The 24,671-nt window shown below is 40.8% G+C and overlaps 1 long non-coding RNA gene across 1 annotated transcript in view; it reads right to left on the bottom strand.

Annotated features, from left to right (window-relative positions):
- LOC118015017 overlaps nt 1-8,131 on the bottom strand; it is a 90,274-nt gene extending 82,143 nt beyond the window's left edge. Inside the window, exon 1 of the long non-coding RNA XR_004680499.1 lies at nt 6,992-8,131. This is a non-coding gene — a long non-coding RNA (uncharacterized LOC118015017). The remainder of the gene's footprint in view (nt 1-6,991) is intronic.
- Between the last annotated feature and the right edge of the window lie 16,540 nt (nt 8,132-24,671).

Below are 24,671 nucleotides of genomic sequence, written 5' to 3' on the forward strand. Positions count from 1 at the left end.
CACTTTCTTCCAAGTGGTTTAGCAGGTTTTCATATTGTCAACCTGGCAGTGAACCTAGGCCACTGGCTGATGGGCAAATGAGGACATAAAAAGATATTAGCCTTTGATTTTCTTTGCTTTGTGTCCCTCATCTGGACATTCCATATTTCAATTGCATATTCCACACTATTTCTGTTAAACAGATTCATCCTGTTAACAACCATCATGTCAACATTTTACCTTTAAAATCTGTTGAAGGGATGTGGCTTTTGAAGAAAATATTCCGGGGTATCAGATGTCATACTAAGTGCTCGGTTGTATCAATCCCCAGGACCCTACAGACTCCCATGAGGACAGAAAAGCGTGTAAGGGAAGCAAACTGAACAGAGGGACAGTACCAAGGCCACAATACAAAGGAGATCCACTTTCCAAGTCATCTTCTGGCCAACAGGGTCCTTTTGCCATTTAACACATCTAGCTTCTGTATTGTGATGCCAAGTTTAGTCTTGGTGCAGTTTTCATAAATCACGTCCAAAATATGATTTCAGGAAAAAAATGCACCTTCTTATGAGCCCACTGTGTACTTGAAAGACCCAGTGCACAAATCATTTGCACCTGTACCATTTCCATCCAGTTCTAAGCTAATTTTTAAAAGGCTCTGAAAGCCTGCCAACAGCACATGTGCACAGAAGATAAAATGTAATAGCAATTAATCCAATCATCTCTGATTTAACGTTAATTTAACCCAGTGGATTATGCCTTGTTTTGTGTGCAACTGTGTTGATCCTGCTACATTTCAGAGAGCCCCCAAATCAATCAAGTCACAATCCCTAATTGCAGTCAAAATGGGGAATTCCACTCAGCAGGGCCCTTCTCTGGAGTATCTATTCCTCCCAAGGAAGAAAGGGAAGGCAAAGAAAGAGGCATCTCTAATAGCAGGCTGCTAACATCACAGCTGATGGTGTCAGGACTAGCTCTGAAGAGTGGCCTCGTGTTTGCTGGCATATTCAATTGCACTGGGGCTTCTTGCCAGAATGAACAGGAAAGGGCCGTCAGAGAAAAGCCAATAGAAAAGTATAGTTGCTGTTTAAACTAGAAACAAACAACAAGATAAAAAAATCTGGGGGTACAATGCCTTCCTTTCTCCTTATTTGCAATATTGATTGAATGACTAGAGCAGTTAAAGACCTTTATTAGGATAGCTGTGATGGAAATCTAATACCATGCTACCCCCCTGAGTCTGATTTAACAGGTTACAGTGTAGATCTACATTCTTGGAACCAAGGCTAATGGGGAGAACATTTGAATTACCATGTACAAGGAACAGAGAAATTTTCAGGTTGCTAATTCCTTCTGTTTGGGTTTTATTGAGAATTGAAATAATGCAAAGTGTTGCCTGGGCTCAGGGGCGGCCCCAGAAGTTCAATTGTAGTTCAGCTTTAGTTAAGGATTAGTTAATAGATACTTCACATAAAGTGCTACCATGTTCTTTTTCATAATTTTTCTCTCCCCTCCTCCCTTCCTTTGCAGCTGAGAATAATTAACTGTTCTTTTGTGAGTGTCATTTGTTCTCAAGGAATTAAATGCCACCTTATTTCCCAGAACAAGAATTCAACTGTCATAATTATAGCTTCATTTCAGAAGCAAAAAAAAAAAAAAATCATAATTTATTACAGATTGTTCAGCATGTGAGATAGGTTTAAATGTCATTGGAAGTAAATTGTGGCATGTCATGAAGGGGTTTTAGCCACCACTGTAATTGATTTATAATTTCACATTTAAAATGAACAACATTCACCCATTGTTCTTGTATTATATAACTCTGACAGCAATCCCTTGAGAATGAAGCATTCAACTTGGTCAATACACAATAATAATAATAACAATAACAATGATATGCCAATTTTAAAGATAAGTAGTGAAATTAGCATAAGCACTAAGAACATATGTGTTAAAAATGGAAGCTCAATCTCTATAATATAAGGTAAAAATCTATTCTAGAAGGAATGCATTTTGATATTAGCATTGAACTCCATAAAATTAAATGACTCTCAGGGGTTTTAATGAAACTCATAAAATTAAGGACCATCAGAATTAAGGTTTAAACTGTTCTTTACCCAGAGTTATAAAGAAAGATACAATAATTGGAGAAGGTGGAGATGAATTTTTCCATTTCTAATTTCAAGCAGATTTAGAATCAATTCCACTTCGAATGGTAACTTATTAGGTTAGCAGTGTGACCCTAAGCTCCCAGGATTACATAGCGACCATAGGCGGTATGGTGGAAGGATTACGTAAATACTCGACAGACCGCTAAGTGCCTACACATCTATTTTATGCAAGATGAAGTGAGTCCTATGATGGTTCTCATTCTTCAAAATCACATCCATGGGTTTTCATCACTTGGATTTGGGTATAGAAACAAACACAAACTCACACCATGACAGGGACAAACTGTGCTGTTGGGAACCAAACTGCATGAGTCATGCTTTAGGCAAAATCAGAATCTTCCCAACCTACCCCCCATTCTGCGACCTATAGCCTTTTCCTTTCTGGGAAAGCCAGGACTTTATTCATTGTTTTTAAAAAGTCAATATGATAGTCTAGATACAGAAAAGCTTTTGAAAGGCAAATAATGGCATCCCAAGTTCCCCGCGTCCCAATCCCCAAAACCTGTGAATGTTGCATTATACGGCAAAGGGACTTTGCAGATGGGGTTAATTTAAGAATTTTTGAGATAGGGAGATGATCCTGGATTATCTGGGCAGGCCCTAAATGTAATCTCAAATGTCTTTACAATAGGCAGGTAGAGGAAGTCTTGACTACAGTAGAGGAGAAGACCATGTGATCACAGAAGCAGTCAGGAGCCAAGGAATGTCGGCAGCTTCTAGAACTGGAAGAAGAAAGACATAGAGTCTCCCGTGGAGCCTCCAGAAAGGACCTCCAGAAAGGCTGACACCTTGACGTTAGCCCCATAAGACTCATTTTCAGAAGTACAAGAGAACATATTTGTGCTGTATTAAGCCACAAAGTTTCTGATAATCTGTTACAGTGGCAACAGGAAACACACACAAGTTTGATCCACTACAAAGTCCACCCCAAGATTAAGTTATCTTTGTACTGAGGACAAACCAAGGGTCTGACCCCCACTCTGGCTTGGCATCGAGGCTGCCAGCTTCATCAGGACCTGGACTCCTCCTTTGCTGGCACTTAGGCAGTTCCTACAGCTGTCCTCTTTAGGGAACAGTAATCCAACAACTCGACAATGTTGCCGATTTTTTTTAACATTGAGCTTGATTTAAAAGTCACGTTTTGAGGAGTTGAATAAATGTAGTGCTTTAAAATGAACTGTGATATTATTTATGGCTTATAGAAGAGAGATTGCATTTATTTGAAAACATTAATTTATTAAGAGGTTTCTGAAATATATAGCTTGTGACTTTTCCAAACAGCATTCTCTTGATCAGGTAAAATGATTGCTTTGTAGTTGCCACTTACCATTCAATAAATGTTTGCAGGATGTCAAGGATTTACAGTGCAAATTTTAGACCCAGTTTTTGAAATAGTTATTTATTTGGTCTGCCATAATGAGAGGAAGAAGAAATAAGATACTTTAGATAAACTATGGGAATGATACATAAAACGGTTTTATCTGGGGTCTCCGGACAGTAATTTTTTATTACAAATGTGTTAAGAGAATTTTTTGTTCCTCTCTCTTTGATCCTCCACCAGGGAACACCTTCCAAGTTTTTCTCTAACAGTTTCCATCTTTCCCTGCCCTATCACTGGACTCGGGATGGCCACCACTGGACCTAAGTCATTAAAAATCTAGAAAAACTCAGTATCAGGGGTAAAAAGCAGACTCAGTCTAGCCACATTAACTGCACTGAAAGGTGAGCCTCAGGATCATCTTTCTAGCATCAGCCTATTATCCATTAATTCACTCAACAAACACCTTCATTTTATGCTGTGCAATGTCACTGAGACAGACAGAGGGTAGAACCAAGAAATCCTACCCAATACTACATAACTCTATTAGGTAATGACTGTCATTTACTGTGCACTTCCTATATGCCAGGGATGCTGGTAAATCACATTACATAACTTAACAAATATGTCCTGTGAGATAGTTATTATTACCGCCTACTTACAAATGAGGTAGTTGAGACTCAGGAGATGAGAAATTCACCCAAGTTTTGAAAAGTAGTAGTTCAGTGGCAATACTTTAGTTCAAATTCTAACTATACAAAACTCGGGGTCCTAACTTCCTTGATAGAATAAAACAATTTAGTTGCCAGAGGAAGAAGAGGAAAGGGCGTGGCACGAGAGCATGGACAACATCCTCTCAGTGATAGGGAAGACTGTGTGAGAGTAGAAGGACTTAATCGAGCCTGTGAGGACTGAGACGGAATGGAATTTATGCCGATGGTCCAGGGGGTCATCGCAGGCAGAAGGAACGACCACAGCAAAGACACTAAGGTGGGAATGCATGGAACACATGGAAGGGAAGGCTCAGGGTAGCCAGATGTGCAGGTCAGCCCCAGGAGCATCACTTGGTGCCAGATCGCAGCGATTGCTATGGCAGAAGAAGTGGAGAGCTAGCTTCAAGCAACTGGTCAAGATTAGCTGGGGAAACGGGACATACCTCTGTTGACCAGAGTTCTGCTGCAAGCAACCGATCAACATATTCAAGCTAATATCAGGCATTAACTATTGGACGGGGAAAATCCTAGGGGCTTTTAAATAATTAGTATCACACAAACTGCAACATAATTGATGTCAATAAAGAGTGATACTCCAAATAAGTCTTCTGTTATTTCTGGAGCAAACCACCTCTGCTCTTGATTCCAAAGAAAACAAGTGATGTGCTTTGGCCAGGAGCCAGGGTTGTGAGTCAGAAAACACCAACATCCCTGCCCTCCAGGAGTTACAGGACTACAGGGGAATGTGATAGGCTACATTGTTGCTCACAATATTTGCTGCCCCTCCTTCCCATCGGAATATAATATATCTCCACTTAGGACTACTTTGGCTATAGGTAGAAACAGTGTTTCTAGGCAGAAGCATTAAAGCCAAATGTGATCACACTTACATGTGGAATCTTAAACAAACAAACAAACAAAAATGAACTGAGACACAGGAAACAGAATACTGGTGGTTGCCCCAGGGGCAAGGGTTAGGGGAGAGGCAGCAAAATGGGTAAAGGTGGCCGAAAGACACAGACTTCCTAGTTATAAAATAAATAAGCCCTGGAGATGTAATATACAGCATGATGACTATAGATAATAATTCTGTATTGTATATTTGAAAGTTCTCATCACAAGAAAAAAATGTTTAACTGTGTGTGGTTTTGTTTTGTTTCGCTTGACTTTGCTTTACATTTAGCACTGAGTAAAACTGAGGCCTGACAACTGACTAATCAGCTGGGCTGAGCACACCAACTATCCTTCCCTCGTTCTCTCCTTTGCACCTGACCCTCAGTCCCCACACACTTTAAAGGTCTGTTGTCAAGGACCAGCGGAAGTGCTGCAAGGCAGTGAGTAAGCCACTCATTCACTCCGCGCACTGTCACTGAACACCTGCCCCGTGCAGGCTGCATGAGCACCAGAGACTCAGAGATGGAAAAAGAGTCCCCGAAGCTTCTCCACATCTAGTGAAAGCTCAGCCCGGAGCCACTCAATCCCAGTGGACTTACCTGGGTACTCTGGGCTAGCAAAGGGCACATGGCACATGAAAGAGAGAGATCTCGGGGACCCGGCCATGGGAGGATGGAGGAGTGGTTATCAGGAACTACTTCCTGGATGAAGTGAAATCTGAACTCGGAAGAAAAAGAGTTAACCAGACAAAGGGAGGTAGGAACCACCACTTGCAAAAGTGCAGAGCAGTGGGGCTTGGCTTCCAGAGAGCTGCCCTGTCTGGACAGACAGTGAGACAGGAGGGTGGGGCAAAGAGAAGGGAAGATTGAGAAAGGCCTTATAAGCCACATGAAGAAGTCTGGATTTTATCCCATAGCCAGTCAGAAAGCTGGGCTGCGGCATGGTCAGACTTGCATTTTGAAAAGATTTCCCTGGCAGCTCCAGGAAGGATGTGAGAGGGGCTGGCGGCTCTTGGATCAGGGAAGTTAGGTAGAAAGCTCTTTCTATAATCCAGGTGAGAAACTGAGAGGCTCTGAACTGAGACAGGACCTGTTTGCTGCCCTGAAATATGAAGGAAATAGAGATTCTCAAAGACATTTAAGGAGGAAATTAGCTCATAACTGGTGAACCGCAAGGCCAGCAAGGAAGCACCCAAGCTTTTCTGTTCCACTCTGCCTCAGTGAAGAGCTCTGAATTTTTTACATTCATATTGTAGCTTTTGCAATTAAGTTCCAAACTCACAACTTGATTAGTTATAAAATTATTCTCCTACTCTTTTCCTCTTTCGAGGCCCCTTTCTCCATTCACACTTGTAAATATGTTCCTAACAAATGTGTTCATTCATTCATTCATTCATCCCACAAATGTTTACTGACTACCCATTATGTAGAAGGCACTGTTCTAGGTGACGGGCAGATAAGAAAAACAAAACAAAGTCCTTGCCTCATGGAACTGGCAGCCTACATCATAAATATATAAATACATAAATAATTACAAAATGCAGATCTCTTTGAACGAACAGTAACAGAATGCCAAATCAAGAATAGCAGCTGTACATGTATACTCATAGAAATGTCCTGGAAGGCTCACCCAAAAAGTCAATCAGTTGAGATGTAGGCATTAATATATTTACATTTATTTTATATCAGTATCATTCTAGAAAAAAAATTATTGGTACTTCTAGGCTGGTGCTATTACCCCAAAACACTAGCATTTAAAATACAAGGTCACATTCTCCAAAGAGCAAGCAAGGCCTCCAATTGAAGGGGCAGGAGTGGGAGGTTGGGAATAGGGAACTCTAGCCCTTTCCATCTCTGGGCTCACTGAGGCCATAAAGCCTCAGGGGATCTCTGCAAGGGGCTCACTGGAGCACTTACTTCGGTATTGACTGAGCATCTCCAACAGGTCTCGCAAGAGGTCATGGTGAGACTGGGTAAAGGTGATACACTTAGGGCTGAGTTCTGAAGTTAGACTGACTTGCACAACTGCGGCTCATTTTCCTGAAACAGAACCAAAATCCTTATTAAAGCTTTCTTTTTAAAATGTTACCAGTTAAAGAGAAATTCAGTGAGTTCTGCCTTAGTCCTGAGTTCTCTTTGTTGATAGCTAGAAGATCGAAGTTCCAGATCACTCACCCAACGGCGTCAGTGCCAGGCCTTTCTGCAGCAGCTTGTAGCTCCTGTCACCTAAAGGTAAAGAGTGTCGCTAGAGAGCTGAGCCCAGGTCCCACCGGGGGTCCCACTGGACTCACAGCTTTTCTGCAGATTGTGGAGTCTGCTGACAACTGGGCTCTGGCCACCAGCCCACAACCAGTAGGACAGTGACCACCCTCAGCCACCGGCCAACAAGGTTGGATTTAAACCATTGACCCATAGGTAAAAGGCCCTCTACTTGATCTTGGCTCTTCCACACCACCGTTTCATCTGTCATCATTTCCCCAGGCCCAATAATTTGATAAAAAAGGATTTGATTAAGTACAAGATTTATGATATTCCACACTGAGACAAATGGTAATTCAATAGAAGCCCGTTCTAGAAAGAGGGCTAGAGTATGAACAAAATTCTCTATTCCTTTATCTACATCTCTACATTCACACACACATACACACACACACACACGCATGTACACACATACCCACACATACTGTTTGGCAACTTGTCACTCAGAAAGACTAATGATAATTATTCACTTTGCACAGTTGGCAGATATAACAGGACACTACTTTGGCAGTGATCAAAAATCATCTTCTTTTATGGTTCCTAATCAAAAATTTATTTCCCATTGACTAACCCCAGGAAAAGGTTATCATCTACTTCAGTCTGTACTTATTTCACTACTAACAAGAGATCCTTTTCTCTCCCATCCTCGGCAATGCAGAATTACCATCATTCCCAAGACCTCTTTGGGTTCCTTGACCAGAAGAGGCATTTAGCTATGTCATCCATGATGTATTGCACATTTAATTGCACTATGCAGCTATTCAAAAAGCATTCAGAAGTAATCATTTAGCATTAATATCCCAGGGCAATCCAAGGTCACAGTACATTAAAAACTAATTCACAGTGGTTCAAGAATGCATTTTTCATATATGGAGTAACAAAATTCTTTTATGATAAAAATGATAGTGGTGTTACAGAATGATGAGATACAAGATATTCTGAATATCCATCATTGGACCTACTGTACAAAGGGCAAAGTCAGACCTTTGTTCTTCTCATAACTCAACACACCACTAACCTGTATTAAACACTATTGACCATGTTAACCTTTTATATAACTGACCATGTTTTAAGGAGCAACAGCTCCTTATTTATTATCATAGACAATACAACCATTTAATACTTATTGTGATCATTTCACTCTCAAACTGTATTATCTTTTATTTTCTATGTCATTCTATAAGAAATTATAATATCCCCATGGGTAACTAAAGGTTTTTAAAATTACACACACACACACAATTGTGTGTGTGTGTAACCTATCAATTGTCTTCCAGGAATGCTGTGGGAGACGAAATCATTATAACTTGCATCAAACATCTATCATGCTGAAACAATAGTGTCCTGAGGCAAGAGGCCCTCCATACAACATGGAATGGGCAGGCTCCATCCTCCAGAGCCTATCATCTCTCACACCCCATATACCATTCAGCAGGCAACGTATCAGGAATTATTTCAGCGCTTCACAGGCAATATTGTCATTTGTGAATATGCTAAGCTCTGCAGCCAAAGATACCAGATTACATTACCAACCCAGCGTGGGTTGTTTTTTTTTTTCCCCTATTTCTTTATATTTCACCTCCCCAAATCCATCTTTCCAATCATTCCCTCTAGACTGGACCAAAAGTCATAAGTTTTGTCCTATTCAGAGGGTCATTCAAAAAGACCAACAAGTATTATCCTAACCTTGCAGTTAGGACACCATTCTAGAGCTGAGATTGGGCATACCTATAATGGAGATAAGATATCAAATCACAAAGCTCAAATAAAGTGTAAGCTTTGGCCAGTGATAACAGAAAACTGGAACAGGTACTACAGGACTAATGGTCAAAGAACAATACAGATGTTCAAGTGCTGAGTTCAGAAGCAATAACATCACTGGTCTCCACCTGTCCTTTCCGTCGGCCTCCAGGACACCCGCGCTATAGTTCCTAGAACGTGTGTTCATGATTCACCCCCTCAGCTGCCTTTCTCCAGACCCCTGAGACATTCCTTTTCCAGCACTGAAAGGGAAAGGAAGAGCCCTAAGGATATGATGAAATAAGAGACATGAATGAGATCTGGGAAACCATCCCAAAGGTGAGCAATGGGATAGATCATTTAAACTATTAGAAACCTCTATATTCAAACAATTTTTTAACACAAAAAGCCAACTTTGAGTAAATTAGGGAAACTACATGCAGTAGTTCTGACTGCATGTACTTTAAATAGGAAGGTCTCTACATCTGTATAACTATCAGCTTTCCTAGCTGCAGTCCATAAATCCACAGGCCAATGAAACCTGGGGGATTCCTCAAACACATAAACAAGGTGCTTGGGCCTCTTCCCCTCTTGGTGATGAAGACTGAAGCATTTCTCCCTCCCGTTCTTCCTTTTTTTCTTTCTCCCTTTTCTCTTCCTCTTACCTGATTCCTTACGAATGTACTTTGAGGACTAGAAGGATCATATCAAACTCAGAAAGGGAGAAGTCAGAAGAAATGTAATAAAATACAGTTAGTAACCCAAAAATTTCACAAAGGAGGCACTGCTACATTAGATCAGTCTCCACTGTTTCCAAGTAGCCGGCTTCTCCAACACAGGTCCTTGGGGTCAACTAGTAAGATTGACTGAAACACATAAATCCAACATTAGCACTGATTGGAGTCTGCATTTTAACATTTCTCATTTGAAGACTATCTTAAATGTGCATACCCTGACCCTTCCCACCCTCCTATCAACCCGCAGTCTTAGACAAATCTTATACAGAGTGTTAGCCATATACTGGCCTCCCTCAGAAGCAGAGCAAGGGAAGCAGGACTTCCTAATAAAATAAGTTCCTTATAAAATGAAATAACTTCAATAATTCCTTCAGGCACGTTTACTGTTATCCTCACCCCCTTCAATAGCATTATCAACATCAAAATCTCCATGTGTCTATATCCCTAGCAAATGATACAGAGAGAAGAAAGCTGGACAAAAGTTGTTAATGTCTGTCACTATCAAGCTTCCTGATAGTAGACAAGTCACTTCTTTTCACCATCTCTAAGATGAAAGTGTTGGATAAGCTAATTTCCCTTCTAGATTTAATTTTCTATAATTTTTTATTCTAATTTAAAACATTATCACTGGACAAAACCTACCCACTTGGACACAACTGATCATGGAAAAGTTGATTCAGACACTAGCATGTAAAAGCTAAGAGGGTAGTCTTACCTTAAATATGAAGGTACCTTAAATATGAAGAAACTGGCCTTCTAAACAGTTTAATTACTTGCCTGACCAAGGTCAGTAAGTTTATGAGCAGTGGGGTCAGTAATCAAATCCTGATAGGGTTGAACAGAGACTATGGGGTCAGATCTGGATTTTAATTTTGGTTTTACTACTTGCTGTGTGACCTCTGGCAAGTTGCTTAAGCTCTCTGAGCATTGATTATTACAAACGATAATAGTATGTTACATACATCTCAAGATTGTTATGACTTAACACGAGTGAATAATACCTAGTTAGTGCCTGACACATAGTAGGGGTGCAGAAGGGTTAGTTTCTTTTCTTAGCTACATCATGCTGCTCATGGTATGCCAAAGGGAAGGTAAGTATTATATCTAACTCTGAGTACTTGTTAGCAGCCATTGCTGTAGTGTCTGGCGGACTGGGGTTTAATCTCTGTGTCCTACTGCCCTCTTCTGGATCTCAAACATCAGATCGGCTTTTGAATTCAGTTTATTGGTTCCTAATTGAGCAAACCCTGGACATGACTCTATAATGCCTACTCCAGAGATGCAATGCAAGCAATTACTGGATGCAACAGGTGTACGTTTCCAGCAGAAAAGATAACATGATTACTAACTGCCGTAGTTGGTATGTCGAAGTTCTGATGAAGTGGCTTAAAGCACACTTCCTTTCATGTGCGTGCTAGGTAGTCTAACTCTGACAGTTCCAAGTTAGTCACAAACACTGGCCGAATGTGTGGAGAAACAGATACAAGTAATCCACACAACACTTTGAGATGGACTTGGAAGGGAATCCTGACCTAATTAAGGTTAGTCATAGCTCCTAGACGAACTGTTCTAGGAACCATTGGTTTTAGTGCCTATTTCTGCAAGCTTTTAAACCTTTATTTATTCACACAAATACAATCCATCTGTTTCTAATTCACTTACATCTTTTGTAACAAACTGTTGTTTTATACCAAGTTGATGTCCAAAAAGCCAAAGACATCCTTATAAGTGGTTCAAATGTTTAGAAGTTTTTCTCAGGTAAACATGGTGAAATGTATCAAATGCATTATAAAATATTTGAGGTCCAAGTAGTAGGCATATCAAAGAATAATTTACAGAGATTTGAAATATTGGAGAGTAACACTCATTTCAGGCCAACACTAAGATTCAAATTTCTACCTAAAAATGAACCAAAAAGAAATAATCTGTTGTGCTACTTGATGGTTTACCACAGCTATAAGTATATGAGTAACCCAAATTTTATTTTTGAGAAAAATGCAGGAACAACTACGGTACCTTATACTTTTCACACTCAAGATTAATTTTTAAGTTTGCTGTACTCTATATCATTACAACTTTAGAAAAAAATAATAACTCTTGACTTGGAATATGAATGGGTTAATGGGTTTGATGGATGGATGAATGGTTCAACAGAAGGGATATCCTTAGAATTTTTAAAATTCAGCATATTTGGGGGGTACCTGGGTGGCTCAGTTGGTTAAGCATCTGCCTTCGCCTCAGGTCATAATCTCAGGGTTCTGGAATCGAGCCCCACATCGGGCTCTCTGCTAAGCAGGGAGCTTGCTTCTCCCCTCTCTCTGCCTGCCTCTCTGCCTACTTGTGATCTCTCTCTGTCAAATAAATAAATAAAATCTTTAAAAAAAATTTTTTCAGTATATTTTTTCCAATTGCTTCCATGATCTATGCATTCCAAACACAAATTATTTTTCTCTATTATTTCAAATATGTATTTTATGATCAATACCATCTAAATGGAGATATACATTGCTTTAAAAAGTAAGATATAGCAAAATATTAAGTCAAATTACATTTGAAATATGCTAAAGAGAAATTATAAACATTCTGAAAACAAATCCTTCTATAAAATGAAGAATGATTTTATGTGTCTAATCACAACCTTATTTATGTTTTATAAATCTCTGTTATCACACATTATATGTGTTTAAAGAGAATTTTGAATTCTGATGCCTCCAACTTTGCTTTTCTTTTTCAAAATCACTTCGGCTATTTTGGGGCCTTCTGTGGTCCCCTACAAATTTTAGAATTATTTGCTCTAGCTCTGTGAAAAATGTTGGTGGTATTTTGAAAGGGAAAGCAAAACTGGAGGCATCACAATTCTGGACTTCAAGCTATATTTCGAAGTCGTAGTCATCAAGACAGTATGGTACTGACACAAAATCAGACACACAGGTAAATGGAACAGAATAGAAAACCCAGAAATGGACCCACAACTCTATGGTCAACTAATCTTCAACAAAGCAGGAAAGATTATCCAATGGAAAAAAAAATAGTCTCTTCAACAAACAGTATTGGGGAAACTAGACAGCAGCATATGGAAGAATGAAACTGGACCAATTTCAGGGCACCTGGGTAGCTCAGTAGGTTAAGCATCTGCCTTCCACTCAGATCATGATCAGTCGGGCTCCTTGCTCAGTGGGGAGTCTGCTTCTCCCTCTCCCTCTGCCCCTCCCCCTGCTTATGCTCTCTCTCTCTCTCTCTCAAATAAATAAAATCTTTAAAAAAAGAAAAAGAAAAGAAAAGAAACTGGACCACTTTCTTACACCATACACAAAAATAAATTCAAAATGGATGAAAGACCTGAATGTGAGACAGGAAACCACAAATCCTAGAGGAGAACTCAGCCAGCAACCTCTTTGACCTCGGCCATAACAACTTCTTCCTAGACATGTCATTTGAGACAAAGGAAACAGAAGCAAAGATGAACTACTGGGACCTCATCAAAATAAAAAGCTTCTGCACAGTGAAGGAAACAACCAACAAAACTAAAAGGCAGCCTACAAAATGGAAGAAGATATTTGGAAATGACATTTCTGATAAAGGGTTAGTATCCAAAATTTATTAAAAACTTACTCAAAACCCAAAAAACCCCAAATAATCCAGTTAAGAAATGGGCAGAAGACATGAATAGGCATTCTTCCAAAGAAGACATACAAATGGCTATGAGACACATGAAAAGATGCTCAACATCACACTTCATTAGGGAAATACAAATCAAAACTACAATGAGATACCACCTCACACCAGTCAGAATGGCTAAAATTAGCAAGTCAGGAAACAACAGATGTTGGCGAGGACATGGAAAAAGGGAAACCCTCTTACACTGTTGGTGGGAATGCAAACTGGTGCAGCCACTCTGGAAAACAGTATGGAGGTTCCTCAAAAAGTTAAAAATAGGGGCACCTGGGGGCACAGTCAGTTGAGTGGCCAACTCTTGGTTTTGGCTCAGGTGATCATCTCAGGGTTGTGAGATCAAGCCCCATGTGGGGCTCTGTGCTCAGCGGGGAGTCTGCTTAAGACTCTCTCTCCCTCTTCCCCTGCCTCTCTCCCTCCCTCCTGATTTCTCTCTCTCCCTCAAATAAATAATTTTTTTTAAAAAGTTAAAAATAGAACTACCCTACGACCCAGCAATTGCACCACCAGGTATCTACCCAAAGGATACAAAAATACTGATTTGAAGGGGCACATATATCCCAATGTTTATAGCAGCATCATCAACAATAGCCAAATTATGGAAAGAGCCCAAATGTCCATCAACTGATGAATGGATAAAGAAGATGTGGTATATATATACAATGGGATATTATTCAGACATAAAAAAAAAATGACATCTTGCCATTTGCAATGAAGTGAATGGAGCTAGAGTACTATGCTAAGCAACGTGAGTCAGTCAGAGAAAGACAAATACCATATGATTTCACTTATTTGCAGAATTTAAGAAACAAAACAGATGAACATAGGGAAAGGAAGAAAAAAAAGAGAGGGAGGCAAACCACAAGAGGCTATTAATGATAGAGAACAAACTGAGGGTTGCTGGAGGGGACATGGGTAAGGAATGGGCTAAATGGATGATGGGTATTAAGGAGGGCCCTTGTTGGGGCGCCTGGGTGGCTCAGTCGTTAAGCGTCTGCCTTCGGCTCAGGTCATGATCCCAGGGTCCTGGGATCAAGCCCCACATCGGGTTCTCTGCTCAGCGGGAAGCCTGCTTCTCCCTCTCCCACTCCCCCTGCTTGTGTTCCCTCTCTCGCTGTGTTGCTCTCTGTCAAATAAATAAATAAAATCTTTAAAAAAAAAAAAAGGAGGGCCCTTGTTGTGATGAGCACTGGGTGTTGTAAATAAGTGATGAATCACTAAATTCTACTCCTAAAACCAATACACTATATATCAACTAACTACAATTTAAATAAAAACTTGAAACATAAATAAATATATAAATATAAATAAATAAAGAGGACTTTGCAGAGCAGTATTATTAGAAAACACTAAGACCTGCCCTTGTTTAGACTTGACATTCATAGATGAGAATTAACATTTCCAACACCACGTAGCAAAGAAGGGATGGAGTAGAAGCCAATCTCAGGACTGCAAGACACTACACATCCACTATGTACCCTCCGAAGTACATGCGTGCACACTCATGCACACACAGACACATGCATACAATTCATATACCCATCCAGCAAAAGCTAGTGGCCTATAATCAAGACTCATATCAAAAACCATCTTCTTAACAAATCCCAAATATGCTCCAACAGAATGAATGGCCCTTTTCTCTGTTACCAACCCACTTGTTCATTCTTCTCTCATTGCCTTTATTGCATTATAATTATTGTTTATATGGCAGTCACTTATCCAGACTACGAACTCAGCAAACGTATGGGCTCTGTGTCTTATTCAGATTCTTATCCCAAGCACCTAACCCGATGCCTAGAACATAGTAGATGCTCCAGTAAGTGTGGTTGCAAACAGGATAACGTGTTTGAAATTCTCCAGTTGTTCTGTCTGTGTGCTGGATGCTAAATATCTGAGGCAGCTGACTTCTAAAACACGTCTCCACCAGCAGACAACAGCCATGTCACAGTGAAGTCAGTGGAAATGGTGAGCTTTCAGTCACAGACGGCATTCTGCCACAGACTGGGTGACAACTTGGTGGGACCTGACACATGAAACAGATAATCTGGCTAGATAACCTTGCGGGTTCCTTCCAAACATGACCTCCTGTGATTCTAATGCAGGATGCTCCTTTCTCATCTGCTCACTTACCTTCTGACTACTTTGTGAGAACTGCCGAGGCAATGACACTGAATTTTTTAATCCCTGAGATGTTCTGAAATACTAGGGAAGCTAAAATGTACTTGTAAGGTAGCTCCTGGCCCTATCGCTCACCCAGAAAACTGGGTTAGACTGTCTCCTCTCTCCCTTGACATCTCCTAAATTCTAAGGTTGCTCATCATTTTTTCACTGACTTCGACTTAGACTCTCTTTCACACTTCCCAGCTGGGGCTCTTTCTCTCTCACTTAAGCTGGCATTCTTTGGTCACACTGACTCTCCACCAAGTTTCACTCACAGCCGACACAGCACTACTACATATGAGGCACTGTGCTGGGCACTTCATATCTGTTATGTCATTCTACCTCTAAGAGGTGAATACACTGTGATTCCCACATTAAAGGATCCAGGAACTAAAACTGAGAAACATGCCCCATGCCTACCACTAAAAAGTAGGAGAGCTGCAATTCAAGCCCATGGCTCTCCTGCCCCACAGTGCATGCCCTTAACCACTAAGCCAGTGCTTCTCAAACTTTGTTGTGCACACAGATCATCTGTGGATCATGATTAAAAACAGATCCTGACTCAGTCGATCTGAACTGGGACCTAAAGTCCTACATTTCTAACAAGTTCCCAGGTGGATCTGCTGGCCCTCTGATGACTCTTTAGTAGCAAGGGATGATGCCATTTGCCCTTCCTAAATTCTTCCTTGCCTTCAGGCTTTGAAATACTAGTTCTTTTCGGTTCCCCAGCCTCCAGATTTGGCACACACCAAGGATATAACTTGAGGGCATGGTGGGTGGGTTAACCATTTCTGGTACATGCACTCCAGCCCATGCAACAGTTACTGACCACAGGGCTGACAAGCCCCATGACTGACCGCACGGAGCTGACAGGCAAGCAGCTTCAATCCACTTAAGGAATGGAGAGAAAGTGTTAGGACTCTTTCTTCTCTGACCTGAACCCACCAGAATTTAACTGTAACATATCAAAAGCAAACAAATAAATAATGCATTGATCTATCTTACAATATAACATCCATAAATAGCTATTTTTAATGCACTTGATGCTAAAATGTAAGGTTTGGGTTTTTTTTTAAGCTAAACAAGCATACCAACACTGAAGGAAGATCAGCACAAGTAAATTTAATGACTTAATGTTGCACGATATAAAATCATTCCACTTGAATAACTTTTAATTAATTATAGTGCATATATGCCAATTATGTCTAATTTATTAAGAGAAGTTCAGGAGCACTGGATCCTGATATATAATACTGGTTGCCATGACACCCAGGCTTTACAAGGACATCTTAAGGATCATGATGCTAGTGTCAGGTGATAAGTTTGACCTTCCGGGGGTTTAATGATAGATGACTACCCCATTGGAAACACCTCAGGCACAAGGTTGAAGCATAAAGGTTTTACATATATTCAGCTCCTTATTTTATTGGAGTTTGTGCATAAGCAACCATAAAGAAATTACATCACTTAAATATAAGATTGTGCGTGTACGTGAGGTTATACACACACGTATACTTAGACACTTACATATTCATATATTATATGCACATATGTACATTTAATTAACTATTTCATTCATCATTCTATTCAATTAAAGAATGAATCCCGGGGGAGGGCAGAACAGGTGAAGCACAGGGATTTTTGAGGCAGTAAAACTATTCTCTATGATACACTAATAGTGAATACATGACATTATGCGTTTGCCAAAATCCACAGAACTGTGCAAAACAAAGAGTGAAACTTAATATAAACCATAGACTTTAGCTAATAATGTACTGGTATCAGTGCAGTAATTGTAACAGATAGACCTCACTAATACAAAATGTTAATAATAAGGAAACTCTATTTGGGGGCGGAAGGTTGTGTGTGTGTGAATCTCTATACCACCTGATACCTGATCAATTTTTCTGTAAATTAAAAACTGTCCTAAAAAATAAAGTTTATTAGTTGAACACACACACACACACACAAAGAACCACTAGAAATAAAGTTCATAAATTAAGGTGGCATAATTAAGAAATAAGTGTACTTCCAGGTAAGAAATTTAGACATGGTGAAGTAGAAAACATCTGTCTCATCTTTGCATCTATCACTCTGTGTCCCGTCTGTATTCCCCATACGCACATGCACGCACACACAGCACGCTCATGCAGCCCTGTGCTTGACCAGCAACTTCCGTCCTCCTCACCAGGTCCTGACAGGAGTCCATCCGTATTCCAGACCTCAGCTTACCCATCAAAACCTACCCAGCCTTGCCCCACCTCCCCAGAACTGCTCTTCTCACAGAGATGACTGAACAGAAAGAAGTATTCGAACAGCATTGTAGAAAACTCCCACCAGAGAAGGCCATGGCCCTGTGGCTTGGCTTCGTCAAAGATGCATGCCTTCAGCAGGCTCCCAAGAATTAATTTTAATGGCATGAAAAGTGTCTTTCAAATTCCAAGAACAAACCTAGAGAGGGGATATTTGGGGGCATGTGAGCCATTTGATCGCTTCAAACCCACCACAACCACCTGAGGAGCTGTTCTCTCTGCCTTTCAGTTAAAAAAAAAAAAAAAAAGGACGAAACATTTGCTTTCTGTGCCAAGTCTCAAACATGTCGATGAAGATTATCACATGAAGAGAAGACAGCCACTGCACATATGTGTTCTTTCATTATGGCTGTCCTGCCTTCATCGTTGTCATTCCCCTGTTCATTTTCCAAACCTATCAGTGCTCCTAGAAACAGTTCTTTTTTTTTTTTAAGATTTTATTTATTTATTCATGAGAGACAGAGAGAGAGGCAGAGGGAGAAGCAGGCTCCCCGCGGAGCAGGGAGCCCGATGCGGGACTCGATCCCAGGACCCTGAGATCATGACCTGAGCCGAAGGCAGACGTTTAACCGTCTGAGCCACCCAGGCGCCCCGGAAACAGTTCTGGTTTTAGTCTCTGCCAGGATTGCTACTGGGGTTACTGGGATTGGAGAGACAGATGCAGGAGAAGGTTTGTAGCTGAAGAAGGAGAGAAAGAAGAAAAAGTAAAGAAGTAAGTTGTAGCTCTTCATGAGTTAATGAATAGCTCAACATGCTTCCTGTAAGGTCACCTTATCCTTTAAAAAAAAAAAATCATTCTCTCAGATGTTTTCTTTCCATTCACATTCCCTTTCCTTTGAGTCCCAGTTGACGGTCTCTGAGCTTTATAGGAAGCCTCGGTCCCAGGGTTGCACAGGACTACTCAAGGAGGCCTGCGAACTGCAATCCCTGAAAGAATGATCCTCTGTCTGCAATTATTGTTATAAATGTTCCTCTGGAACTCACTAGTGGCTGTATGGTCTTTAGTTATATTTGAGAACATTCTTGGCTTGTTTTCTATTAAGGGCAAGGCAGGCAGAGAGCATAGTAAATGAAAAGATATTTCCAGCCGGGTTCTCAGTGAGATTTACTTTTCAGCAAATCAAGTACCCCTGGGAGTAAACTGCTCATCCTCTGAGATGTATTGCTATAGTTCCTATCATATCTGTCAATTCAGGAAAAGAGACAATTTGCTAAGTATCCTGTTTCCCTGGAAATTAATTCTTATGTGAACTGCTTCAACCACTTTGTCCTTTTGCCTCCTAGATCAAATATAGATTCTTGGCCTCCTCTTCAGAGCCACCCACCACTCCAGCTCCTCTTTCAGAGACTCTCTCGCCCTCTTGACAGACTGCGCTATGGCCAGCCCTTCAGCTGCTTTCTGGCTTTCCTGCCTGTGCGTATGACAGCCTCAGACTCAACCACCTCACCATTAACTGAGTCGATCCTAGAAGATGACCCAAACTGATTAAACTAAAATGTTTATTCTTTCCTGGAACACCTCACCAACTCCTTCCTGTCTGCCTTAAGAGCAGGTGGACTGTTGTCCATTTTCTGTCCTTAGAATAGTCTTTGGTACTAAAAATGGACTACCAATGATATCTCCTCGAACTATCAATTTCTACCTGCTCCAGTCCTGCCCCACCCCACCCCCAGCAGCAAGTACTGAAGTCAGCAGATTTAGCCTTTGCTGGCACCCAATGTTGGGGTTGTCTGAGCAACCATTTTTCCCTTTCTGGGTTCTAACCCTTTCAGAGCAGACAATAGTGGCCAGAGGAGAATCAAAATCCCTGATTGGATTTATTATTTCAAAAGCTGGATTGGAAAATGTTGCTAGGCTTCTCTCCTCCCTCCCTGAAAAGTGGGTCCTATCTTCCCCTAAGCAGCCTATGACTAACTGGAGAAACTGGAACAAAGTGAGTAGAAATGTAGTTCGGCCTGATGTAAATCTGTTCTTCTTGGTTGGTTTACCACTGGAGACTGGAAGCACAGGTTTCCATGATGCCTGGGCTCAGGCAGGTCCAGCAGATCAAAGTACAAAAAAAAAAAAAAAAAAAAAGCAGGAGGCAGATGCCATCTGCTTCATCTGTAAGATAATTTCACCCTAGAAGTCATGCTGCGGTCACAAACAATTCCCAAATCTTAGGACACCTAAGATTTAACCTAAGATTTGTTAATACTGAACGTGTTAATTTGAGGATCATCCAAGAAGAGATGCTTGGTTCGATTACACTGATCTAGAACTCAACAGAGAAATGACAGCTAGAGATAGATTTAGAATTCATCTCCCCACAGGACATAGTTGAGTGCACGAGATCAGTACAAGTATCTAGAATATAAAATAGGGAGGGCTGAGGAGGGACCCCCAGGGCAATACTTCCCTTGCGCTTTTTCACGTCAGTACACGTAGGTATTTGTGCAACCCACTGGGGCAAACAAACAAGACGGCACCAAGATCGATATCTTGCTCATGTTACATGGCCATGTTGGGTTAGCTGCAACTCAGCTCCTCACCATCTTCACTCCAGATTTGTTTATCTGGGACACTGTTAGTCAGATGGCAGAGGGAAAGGAACATAGCAGATCCCACCCTGGTGTTTAAAGCTGCCGCTCAGAGGTGATCCAGTTCACCTCTGTGTAGTAAATAACTTGGTTTGCCCAAAGATGTAGGTATTTGGGGGCAATGACATGTGCAATCAATTAAACATGCTGATATAATGGAGCCCCAATGAAAACTCTGAACTCAAAGCTCAGATGACCTTCCCTGGTTGGCAATGCTCCATGCATATTGTCTCACATTAATGCTGGGAGGGTGAAATGTCCTAAGTATAGTGGACACTTTGCATTTGGAACCCTCCCAGACCTTGCTCTAGCATGTCTTCCTTTGGCTAATTTTTCATCTGTATATTTTTCCTATAATAAACTGTAACCATGCATACAATCGCTTTCAGTGAGTTCTTTGAGTCTTTCTAGCAAATATCAAACCTGAGAGTGGTTTGGGGAACCCCTAAGCTTGCATTTGGTGTCAGAAGTGAAGGTGGTCTTGAATGGACTTTTCCCTCGATTGTAGTTGGACCCTACCTCCTTGTAGTTGGTGACAGAAGTCTTGAGCAGAATTGGTAGTCTGGAGGACTGTGCCCTCAAACTTTGCAGCTTGGCTAACTTTGAGTAACTTCCACTCATGTTTCCTCAGCCAAAGCAAACCCTAGACCACACTGTCTGAATTCACTGAGGGAGGAATACAGAACTCTCCCCCAAGAAGGGTCATCCACAGGCAAGGGAGCAGTACGGAAGAGCTGTAAATGCTTTGAACAGTAAGATCTACCACAATAGGTTGGGTAAAGAATTAAAAAGACATGAACTAAAGCAACATCAGAGTGATGACAGGAAAGACTAGATATGATAGAATAAAACCAAAGTCAAGAAGATGAGATGCTTGATTCGACATGAGAGTAGTGCAGTTGAAGTAAGAATCACCCACATTTGCAGGTAGTTGCTGATATCACTCACTGAGTGGAACAGCATTGGAGAGAAAAAGTTTAATACTGAACATGTTAATTTGAGGATCATCCAAGAAGAGATGCTTGGTTCGATTACACTGATCTAGAACTCAACAGAGAAATGACAGCTAGAGATAGATTTAGAATTCATCTCCCCACAGGACATAGTTGAGTGCACGAGATCAGTACAAGTATCTAGAATATAAAATAGGGAGGGCTGAGGAGGGACCCCCAGGGCAATACTTCCCTTGCGCTTTTGCTTTTTCACGTCAGTACATGTAGGTATTTGTGCAACCCACTGGGGCAAACAAACAAGACGGCTCAAGTCTGCAGGCAACTAGCCTGGGGGCTCCGGCCACAGCAAGGACAAAGGGGGTCACTGTTTCATGCTGGTTGGGAAGCTCAGTCCTATGGAATAAATACATTTAGGCAGCTGGAAAATAACAAAGGAAACCAAGAAGTAGCCACAGAAGGGGAAAGAATTGTTAAAAGGAACTTGAGAGAGTTTGCATAGAATGAAAACTGAAAAGGTATGAGCCAGGTTGGGCAAAGAGTAGGTCGCTGATGAACTACAAGAAAGGGATTTTGTGGAGAGGTGGTATGAAGTCATGACTTCAGGGGGGTAAGGAATGGAAGTGACGGGAGAAGGACAGAGCATGAGTAGAGACATGAGTGAGATCTGGCTTATGAAGGAGAAGAAAGACATTGGCAAGAACTAGAGTTTGTCGTCAGGTTTAGGGGGAGTTGTTTTGAGATGGGCAAGACCTAAGCCTTTCTCAAAGCTGAAGACAAAGAACCAAGGGAAGTGGGGAAGTTGACAATAAAGAGAGGAAGTGGGTGATTTAGAAACAAGAACAGTTGGAGGATGGGACCCAGAGGCCAGACAGGCAGGAAGAAGGACAAATGTTTCCTTGAGGAATAAAAAAAGGAGGATTCATTAGAGCTGACACAATAGAATCATGGGCAGTGGGTGCCAGTCCTGTTAGATTCTTTTCTCTCTGCAGTAAAAGTTTTTGTCCCCTGTAGAGCATGAAAGGTAGGTATGAGGCAGGGAAGCCAAGCTGCACGTGGTGCTTCAGGGCGATGCTCCATTAAACTGGGAGTAGACAAACTCTTGAATAATAGACTATTTTCTCATACCTTCTATGTAGTTTTGCTCAAGTGAAGTAAATAAGGATTACTCTCAAAAATTGTCAGCCTAGAAAAAAAAAAAATCTGTCCTTTTTCACTCCACCATTTTTTTCCTACCTCACTCTGTTCCAAACACACTGGTCTTCTCGTTAGTCCCTGAGTATGATAAGCATGCTCCTGACTCAGGGCCTTTGCACAAGCTATTCTCTCTGTGTAGAAGCTTCTTTGTCCAGCCACTGGCATGGCATCCCCCTTCAATTGCTTTATACCTCGATTAAAACCTCACCTTATATGTTGGCCAATTGAATTTAAATTTGAAAAAAAAAAACCTTCACCTTATTTTAGAAGATTCCCTGTCCAGTTATTTTAAATAACACCCTTCCATTATTCTCTTTATTTCTATCCTCCTTTATATTTCTTTGTAGGACTTGTCCTCACTGACATATTTTTCATTTGATTGCTTGCTTAATCAACCTTTCATTTGATTGCTTGCTTCCTCCAACCCTGGTCCTAGAGCGCAGAGATTTAGTCTGTTTTGCAACCTGTTCCACAACCAGTACCTAGGAGAGTGCCCATAGCAAATATAGAGTGTTCAATATTTGCTGATGGAATTCCAGCTCTCTTTTCTACTCTGTGTCTTCTTTAGTAAATGTTTCTCCCCTTTCCAAGGTCCATGCCTTGTAACTTCCGGTTCCTTCCATCAGATCAGGAAGCGATCTACTATCAGATAATTGTACCATCATTGCTTAATTACTCTTCAGTGTGATGAAGAATTTGGATCATTATACCTTGACATATAAATTTATAGTTCCAAATTTATTTCTAATTGTGGAATAAATTTTGTTCCATATTAAAATAAATTCCAGCATCATCAACAAACATTCAGAAATTTTCTCAAACATACGCATTTTATGTTGGCTAAGGGATAAGAAAGTCAATGGAGAGAGTCTCTCTCCTAAATCATCCTGCCCTGTTAGGCATCATTTTAGAACCCTTTCTCTTACAGTCCCCATTCCACCCACCACTGCCGCAACCAACTCTTCATGGGTCCAAACAACTAAGACAGAGCCTTGCCTTAGACCACAATGTGGGTCTCCCACCTTATACCCATGTCTTCCCTTCTGATGGTGGCAGGCCCTACTGGGCATCCAGGACTGCACAATCCAGAAGTTCAGAAGAGTTTGTAGCCTCAGGGTAAAATTTTGGAGCCTGTGGATACATCCTTCCCCCTTTCTGCCTCTGCTATGGAATTTTGCCTCAAGATGAATCATAACCTGGGTCTCACCCACATCTGATTTATGCTATTTAGGGGAGACTTTTGACTTTAGAGTTGATGCTAGGATGCGTTAAGACTTGGGGCTGTTGGCATAGAATATTGTATTTTGTATGAGAAAAGGACATGAACATTGGAGGGCCAGGGAAGAATGCTATGGACCAAATTGTGTGATTAAGTAGTAATTTTTTACTTTGCTTGCTTGTCTTGAGAATGGAAACCATCTGCAACACTGTCTATATTAACATGACTTTACTATCCACCTGTCTGCATTCATTCGACTTTAAGATTCCATGAAAATTTTGCCAGGAAGTTTTCCAAGAAAATAAAGTTGCATTGTTTTTGTTTCAGGAACATTCTGAAAATCCATTTCTCCATAAAATGAGAGACTCTATGACCTTCATCAGAGTTAATAGCTCCTTCCCCAGACAATAGGCCTCCCAACTAGACTCATTGTACAACTGTTTATCCTTTAAAATCCACTTGCTAATCCTAAACAGTCACATCATGAACTTTGCTTAATCCCAGTCAGGTCCCCATACTGAAAGACCTTAAGCCATACCCCTACAAACCTCATAAATATCCCACTTTTGCCCTCTTTCTTCTAAAATGCTTGTCTCCCGTACTGTTTTATCAATCACGTCTTTTGGTGTCTTTTCAGGAAATTTGACAGTCAATGGATTTTTATTCTTGCTAAAGAATACAGAAGCCAAACAAGACTGTAATAATTTCTGTTTTCTATCATTTTAACATTAAATGCTCTGTAATGGGTGTATTTGTTCTCCCTTTTGTTCT

Source organism: Mirounga leonina, unplaced genomic scaffold (assembly GCF_011800145.1).
Source record: "Mirounga leonina isolate KUSES-001 unplaced genomic scaffold, KU_Mleo_1.0 Mir_165, whole genome shotgun sequence".
Taxonomy (NCBI): Eukaryota; Metazoa; Chordata; class Mammalia; order Carnivora; family Phocidae; genus Mirounga; species Mirounga leonina.